Source organism: Aegilops tauschii, chromosome 1 (assembly GCF_002575655.3).
Source record: "Aegilops tauschii subsp. strangulata cultivar AL8/78 chromosome 1, Aet v6.0, whole genome shotgun sequence".
NCBI lineage: Eukaryota > Viridiplantae > Streptophyta > Magnoliopsida > Poales > Poaceae > Aegilops > Aegilops tauschii.
This window is the reverse complement of record NC_053035.3, coordinates 404,650,418-404,658,581: the sequence shown is the minus strand read 5'-3', so window position 1 is coordinate 404,658,581 and position 8,164 is coordinate 404,650,418. Positions and strand designations below refer to the sequence as shown.

General features: G+C 48.1%; 1 pseudogene; it reads left to right on the top strand.

Annotated features, from left to right (window-relative positions):
- The first annotated feature begins 5,471 nt into the window (after positions 1-5,471).
- Positions 5,472-6,554, top strand: LOC141022980 (uncharacterized; annotated as a pseudogene).
- The last annotated feature ends 1,610 nt before the right edge of the window (positions 6,555-8,164 follow it).

The following is an 8,164-nucleotide window of genomic DNA, read 5'->3' as shown; positions in this document are numbered from 1 at the left end:
GACCTCACTGCCTCGTGTGAGTTGAGGCCGCCCATGCTGCAGGATGTGTTGACAGATGTGAACAGGCCAGAAGATTGGACCCTGACAGACGCCAGCATTGTGCCGCTCGGCTCCGGTCAAGTCTGCGTTTCCAGGTTCTTTCTTACCTGCCCAGAGGAGAGCATTGAGGATGTGTATGGCTATGCCCTTGAGAAAACAGAGAATTTTTCTGTTCTCGAGGGCGTCAAATTGTTAAAGGCTGGGTGGGCTCAGCTCCGGATGGTTAAGCACAAGTCGGAGCATTACGTCTTCGGCCGTGACCTTGTCATACCGCTTTGATATTTTGTAGTACTTCAAGTATGCCAAGTGAGCCCTCTTAGATCAACCGGTGTAGTCTAGTCCCGCGCGGCTGGCTTTATGGCGTCGATGGAATCAATGCATGGAAAACGAAACAACGAAACGAGGGCAGTCTGCACGTACTACCAGCGCCTCAAATCCAATCCAACCGAAACAATCAAAAGAAGCGATCGAAAGAAACCCTCTCCAACTACAGGCGCGTCCAAGCCAAGCGAATCAAAACAAGTCCGGCCGGGTCTTCCCTCTTCCGCCCAGCCGCACGTGCACCTTTTTCTTTTTCTTCGATTGATTTGATTTGAGGGAGTGCACGTACACCTCATACGTACGTACGTGCGTGCTTACCCTCTTTTATTCTTCCTGTTTTTCTTTTTTATAACGCATCGTAGCTGCTTCAAACCTTCAACCGCATCACGTCAAAAAAAAACCTTCAACCGCATCACGTGAAAAAAAAACCTTCAACCCCATGCACATGCATGCATGCATGCCGGACTAGGCACGTACACGCACACACAACTTTTTCACGTGCACATTCGCAAAAATAAAAGACAGGACTTTTACACGTACACGTATGTACGTGCTTTTTTCTTTTGCAATTCACCTAGCTAGACGCGACTGCGCGCACAACACTTTTGCACATCGTCCTGTTAAAAAAAACTTTTGCACGTCCTTCCTTTTAAAAAAAAGAACTTTTGCACGTCGGTCGTGCTCCTATCCGTCTATCTCCCTCGTACTACCTCCTGTCTTTTTTAGTATGCATACAAGTTTTGTCCGAAGTTGAAGTATCTCTGCTTCTACCAAACTTATAGAAAAAATTCAATATTCACAATGCCAAATCATTATGGGAAATGTAACTTTATATTATATATATATTTTTCGTATTGTAGATGGTGATATTTTTTAACATAAATTTGGTCAAACTTTGCAATGTTTGACTCAACACAAATCTAATACGCGTAGCAAAAAGGACCGGAGGGAGTACCAGTGACACACGCACATGCGTCACTAGCTAGCTACGCACATGCGAATCAACTTATTGTATCCCCAGCTCACATAGTTCAACTCCTAGACTTAACATTCACTAGTACAAAACAGGGCTTTCGTCACAGGGCAATATTCACATTAGTCTCGGTTCAGTCACGAACCGGGACTAATGTGAGCATTGGTCCCGGTTCGTGCGGCTAAGGCATTAGTCCCGGTTCACCTGGGCCCTTTAGTCCCGGTTGGTGCCACGAACCGGGACTAAAGGGTGCAATGCCCATTAGTACCGGTTGGTGGCACCAACCGGTACTAATGGGCTTGGAGGCATTAGTACCGGTTCATGGCACGAACCAGTACTAAAGGGCCCATCAAACTCTACCCCCCCCCCCCGTGGACCGCCTTTTCAGTTTTAGAAAAAACAAAAGAAAATGATGGAAATGTCAAAAAAATAAAATAAAATAAGTTTCCCATGTGATATGTGGTCTAGTTGTTGGGAAAATTAACAAATATGAATTTCGACTTTATTTGCAAAATCTCTGTGGAATTTCTTAATATGGGCATAACTTTTGCATACGAACTCGGATGAAAAAGTTTTTTATATGAAAAATCATCTACTCGAAAAGTTACATACGAATTTAACCCACGGTAGAAGGCGTTAGGGTAGGAATCGCACCGGATCTCCTCCCTCTTCAGTCTTCCTTGCGCCGCCACCAGTATAAAACAGCGCTCCTCCCCAAGCATCCCCAATTCTTCACCAACAAAATATCGATCTTGTTCTTGGCTGCGTGGTTGAGAGCTGATAGTCTCCATTCCAGAAATTGTCGGGTTCAATTGGATCCCAACCCCACTCCTCAGGTACTCGGCGAATCTGTGATGATAATCTCCGTGTCTGTACTGTACATGGTTCTTTGATATTACCAAGAGAAGAAACGAGAATCATCATCACATACATTCAACGAGTTCCTTGTTCTTTCTTCTGATTATCAGGAGGTCCCCCCGCCATCGCCATGGGCAGCCGGTTTGTGAATTTGTTGGCCATGAGCTGCAAACGGCGGCCCCAGACACTTCAGCCTTCACTGCTTGAACCAGGCAAACTTATTTCGCCCAGCCCGGTCACAGCCAGCGGTTCAAGCAGTTCATCGACGGCCAGCGGACGCCCCGCTGCCTCCGCCGTCCCTGTCATTCGACTGGCCCTGCAGGAAGGGCGAACAGGCGTGGATGAATTTCATGGCTTTCGGCCCCGGCCGGGAAAACCTCCTCGCCGTCGACCAAATCGGCAGGAGCTTCTTGTACAACCACGACTCGCGCTTCGTCCGCACTGGGATGCCCAAGATGCGCAAGCCCATTATCGACCCTATCCCCGTTGCCGTGGGCGACAGCCTATACGTCATGAGCGGCAACCCTGGCCGGCTGCCCGATCGGGACTGCTTCCAGGCTCTCCTCCACACCCGCCTGCGTGCTAGCTACGCCCAAGACTGGTGCTGGTATTCCCTCCAACCACCGCCTTTCTTTGCCGACTACGACGACGGGGTGGATCGATCCAGCTGCCGCGATGCCCCAATGCCCTTTGAAATCAGTGCCTACGCCGTGGTTGACGATTCAGAGATCTGGATATCCACATCTGGCGCCAGCACATACTCGTATGACATCGCGAGTGGCGCGTGGAGCAAACTAGGCAACTGGGCACTGCCGTTCAGAGGTCGCGCCGAGTACATCCCTGAGCACAACCTCTGGTTTGGCTTCACACCCGACGATTTGCAGCTCTGCACATCGGACCTCACTGCCTCGTGTGGGTTGAGGCCGCCCATGCTGCAGGATGTGTGGACAGGCGTGAACAGGCCAGAAGATTGGACCCTGACAGACGCCAGCATTGTGTCGCTCGGCTCCGGTCAAGTCTGCGTTGCCAAGTTCTTTCTTACCTTCCCAGAGGAGAGCATTGAGGATGTGTATGGCTATGCCCTTGAGAAAACAGAGAATTTTGCTGTTCTCGAGGGCGTCAAATTGTTAAAGGCTGGGTGGGCTCAGCTCCGGATGGTTAAGCACAAGTCGGAGCGTTACGTCTTCGGCCGTGACCTTGTCATACCGCTTTGATATTTTGTAGTACTTCATCTATGCCAAGTGAGCTCTCTTTGATCAACCGGTGTAGTCTAGTCCCGCGCGGCTGGCTTTATGGCGTCGATGGAATCAATGCATGGAAAACGAAACAACGAAACGAGGGCAGTCTGCACGTACTACCAGCGCCTCAAATCCAATCCAACTGAAAAAATCAAAAGAAGCGATCGAAAGAAACCCTCTCCAACTACAGGCGCGTCCAAGCCAAGCGAACCAACACAAGTCCGGCCAGGACTTCCCTCTTCCGCCCAGCCGTACGTGCACCTTTTTCTTTTTCTTCGATTGATTTGATTTGAGGGAGTGCACATACACCTCATACGTACGTACGTGCGTGCTTACCCTCTTTTATTCTTCCTGTTTTTCTTTTTTATAACGCATCGTAGCTGCTTCAAACCTTCAACCGCATCACGTAAAAAAAAAACCTTCAACCGCATCACGTCAAAAAAAAAAATCTTCAACCGCATGCACATGCATGCATGCATGCCGGACTAGGCACGTACACGCACACACAACTTTTACACGTGCACATTCGCAAAAATAAAAGACAGGACTTTTACACGTACACGTATGTACGTGCTTTTTTCTTTTGCAATTCACCTAGCTAGACGCGACTGCGCGCACAACACTTTTGCACATCGTTCCTGTTAAAAAAAACTTTTGCACGTCCTTCCAGTTAAAAAAAAAGAACTTTTGCACGTCGTTCGTGCTCCTATCCGTCTATCTCCCTAGTACTACCTCCGGTCCTTTTTAGTAAGCATACAAGTTTTGTCCGAAGTTGAAGTATCTCTGCTTTGACCAAACTTATAGAAAAAATTTCAATATTCACAATGCCAAATTAATATTGGAAATGTACTTTTATATTATATATATATATATATTTTTTGTATTGTAGATGCTGATATTTTTTAACATAAATTTGGTCAAACTTTGCAATGTTTGACTCAACACAAATCTTATACGCGTAGCAAAAAGGACAGGAGGGAGTACCTGTGACACACGCACATGCGTCACTAGCTAGCTACGCACATGCGAATCAACTTATTGTATCCCCAGCTCACATAGTTCAACTCCTAGACTTAACATTCACTAGTACAAAACAGGGCTTTCGTCACAGGGCAATATTCACATTAGTCCCGGTTCAGTCACGAACCGGGACTAATGTGAGCATTGGTCCCGGTTCGTGCGGCTAAGGCATTAGTCCCGGTTCACCTGGGCCCTTTAGTCCCGGTTGGTGCCACGAACTAGGACTAAAGGGTGCGATGCCCATTAGTACCGGTTGGTGGCACCAACCGAGACTAAAGGTTAGTCCTTTAGTCCCGGTTGGTGCCACCAACCGGTACTAACGGGCTTTGAGGCATTAGTACCGGTTCATGGCACGAACCGGTACTAAATGGCCCATCAAACTCTACCCCCCCCCCCCCCCCCACGTGGACCGCCTTTTTAAGTTTTAGAAAAAACAAAAGAAAATGATGGAAATGTCAAAAAAATAAAATAAAATAAGTTTCCCATGTGATATGTGGTCTAGTTGTTCGGAAAATTAACAAATATGAATTTCGACTTTATTTGCAAAATCCCTCTGGAATTTCTTAAAATGGGCATAACTTTTGCATACGAACACGGATGAAAAAGTTTTTTATATGAAAAATCATCTACTCGAAAAGTTACATACGAATTTAACCCACGGTAGAAGGCGTTAGGGTAGGAATCGCACCGGATCTCCTCCCTCTTCAATCTTCCTTGCGCCGCCACCAGTATAAAACAGCGCTCCTCCCCAAGAATCCCCAATTCTTCGCCAACAAAATATCGATCTTGTTCTTGGCTGCGTGGTTGAGAGCTGATAGTCTCCATTCCAGAAATTGTCGGGTTTAATTGGATCCCAACCCCACTCCTCAGGTACTCGGTGAATCTCTGATGATAATCTCCGTGTCTGTACTGTACATGGTTCTTTGATATTACCAAGAGAAGAAACGAGAATCATCATCACAAACATTCAACGAGTTCCTTGTTCTTTCTTCTGATTATCAGGAGGTCCGCCCGCCATCGCCATGGGCAGCCGGTTTGTGAATCTGTTGGCCATGAGCTGCAACGGCGGCCCCAGACACTTCAGCCTTCACTGCTTGAACCCGGCAACCTTATTTCGCCCAGCCCGGTCACGGCCAGCGGTTCGAGCAGTTCATCGACGGCCAGCGGACGCCCCGCTGCCTCCGCCGTCCCTGTCATTCGACTGGCCCTGCAGGAAGGGCGAACAGGCGTGGATGAATTTCATGGCTTTCGGCCCCGGCCGGGAAAACCTCCTAGCCGTGGACCAAATCGGCAGGAGCTTCTTGTACAACCACGACTCGCGCTTGCTCCGCACTGGGATGCCCAAGATGCGCAAGCCCATTATCGACCCCATCTCCGTTGCCGTGGGCAACAGCCTATACGTCATGAGCGGCAACCCTGGCCGGCTGCCCGATCGGGACTGCTTCCAGGCTCTCCTCCACACCCGCCTGCCTGCTAGCTACGCCCAAGACTGGTGCTGGTATTCCCTCCAGCCACCGCCTTTCTTTGCCGACGACGACGACGGGGTGGATTGATCCAGCTGCCGCGATGCCCCAATGCCCTTTGAAATCAGTGCCTACGCCGTGGTTGACGATTCACAGATCTGGATATCCACAACTGGCGCCGGCACATACTCGTATGACATAGCGAGTGGCGCGTGGAGCAAACTAGGCAACTGGGCACTGCCGTTCAGAGGTCGCGCCGAGTACATCCCTGAGCACAACCTCTGGTTTGGCTTCACACCCGACGATTTGCAGCTCTGCACATCGGACCTCACTGCCTCGTGTGAGTTGAGGCCGCCCGTGCTGCAGGATGTGTGGACAGACGTGAACAGGCCAGAAGATTGGACCCTGACAGACGCCAGCATTGTGCCGCTCGGCTCCGTTCGAGTCCGTATTGCCAGGGTCTTTCTTACCTGCCCAGAGGAGAGCATTGAGGATGTGTATGGCTATGCCCTTGAGAAAACAGAGAATTTTGCTGTTCTCGAGGGCGTCAAATTGTTAAAGGCTGGGTGGGCTCAGCTCCGGATGGTTAAGCACAAGTCGGAGCGTTACGTCTTCGGCCGTGACCTTGTCATACCGCTTTGATATTTTGTAGTACTTCATCTATGCCAAGTGAGCTCTCTTAGATCAACCGGTGTAGTCTAGTCCCGCGCGGCTGGCTTTATGGCTTTGATGGAATCAATGCATGGAAAACGAAACAACGAAACGAGGGCAGTCTGCACGTACTACCAGCGCCTCAAATCCAATCCAACCGAAACAATCAAAAGAAGCGATCGAAAAAAAACCCTCTCCAACTACAGGCGCATCCAAGCCAAGCGAATCAAAACAAGTCCGGCCGGGTCTTCCCTCCTCCGCCCAGCCGCACGTGCACCTTTTTCTTGTTCTTCGATTGATTTGATTTGAGGGAGTGCACGTACACCTCATACGTACGTACGTGCGTGCTTACCCTCTTTTATTCTTCCTGTTTTTCTTTTTTATAACGCATCGTAGCTGCTTCAAACCTTCAACCGCATAACGTCAAAAGAAAAACCTTCAACCGCATCACGTCAAAAAAAAACCTTCAACCGCATGCACATGCATGCATGCATGCCGGACTAGGCACGTACACGCACACACAACTTTTACACGTGCACATTCGCAAAACTAAAAGACAGGACTTTTACACGTACACGTATGTACGTGCTTTTTTCTTTTGCAATTCACCTAGCTAGACGCGACTGCGCGCACAACACTTTTGCACATCGTTCCTGTTAAAAAAAACTTTTGCACGTCCTTCCTGTTCAAAAAAAGAACTTTTGCACGTCGTTCATGCTCCTATCCGTCTATCTCCCTCGTACTACCTCCGGTCCGTTTTAGTATGCATACAAGTTTTGTCCGAAGTTGAAGTATCTCTGCTTTGACCAAACTTATAGAAAAAAAATTCAATATTCACAATGCCAAATCAATATTGGAAATGTACCTTTATACTATATATATATATTTTTTTTCGTATTGTAGATGCTGATATTTTTTAACATAAATTTGGTCAAACTTTGCAATGTTTGACTCAACACAAATCTAATACGCGTAGCAAAAAGGACCGGAGGAAGTACCAGTGACACACGCACATGCGTCACTAGCTAGCTACGCACATGCGAATCAACTTATTGTATCCCCAGCTCACATAGTTCAACTCCTAGACTTAACATTCACTAGTACAAAACAGGGCTTTCGTCACAGGGCAATATTCACATTAGTCCCAGTTCAGTCACGAACCGGCACTAATGTGAGCATTGGTCCCGGTTCGTGCGGCTAAGGCATTAGTCCCGGTTCACCTGGGCCCTTTAGTCCCGGTTGGTGCCACGAACCGGGACTAAAGGGTGCGATGCCCATTAGTACCGGTTGGTGGCACCAACCGGGACTAAAGGTTAGTCCTTTAGTCCCGGTTGGTGCCACCAACCGGTATTAATGGGCTTTGAGGCATTAGTACCGGTTCATGGCACGAACCGGTACTAAAGGGCCCATCAAACTCTACCCCCCCCCCCGGTGGACCGCCTTTTCAGTTTTAGAAAAAACAAAAGAAAATGATGGAAATGTCAAAAAAATAAAATAAAACAAGTTTCCCATGTGATATGTGATCTAGTTGTTGGGAAAATTAACAAATATGAATTTCGACTTTATTTGCAAAATCTCTCTGTTCTTAAAATGGGCATAAC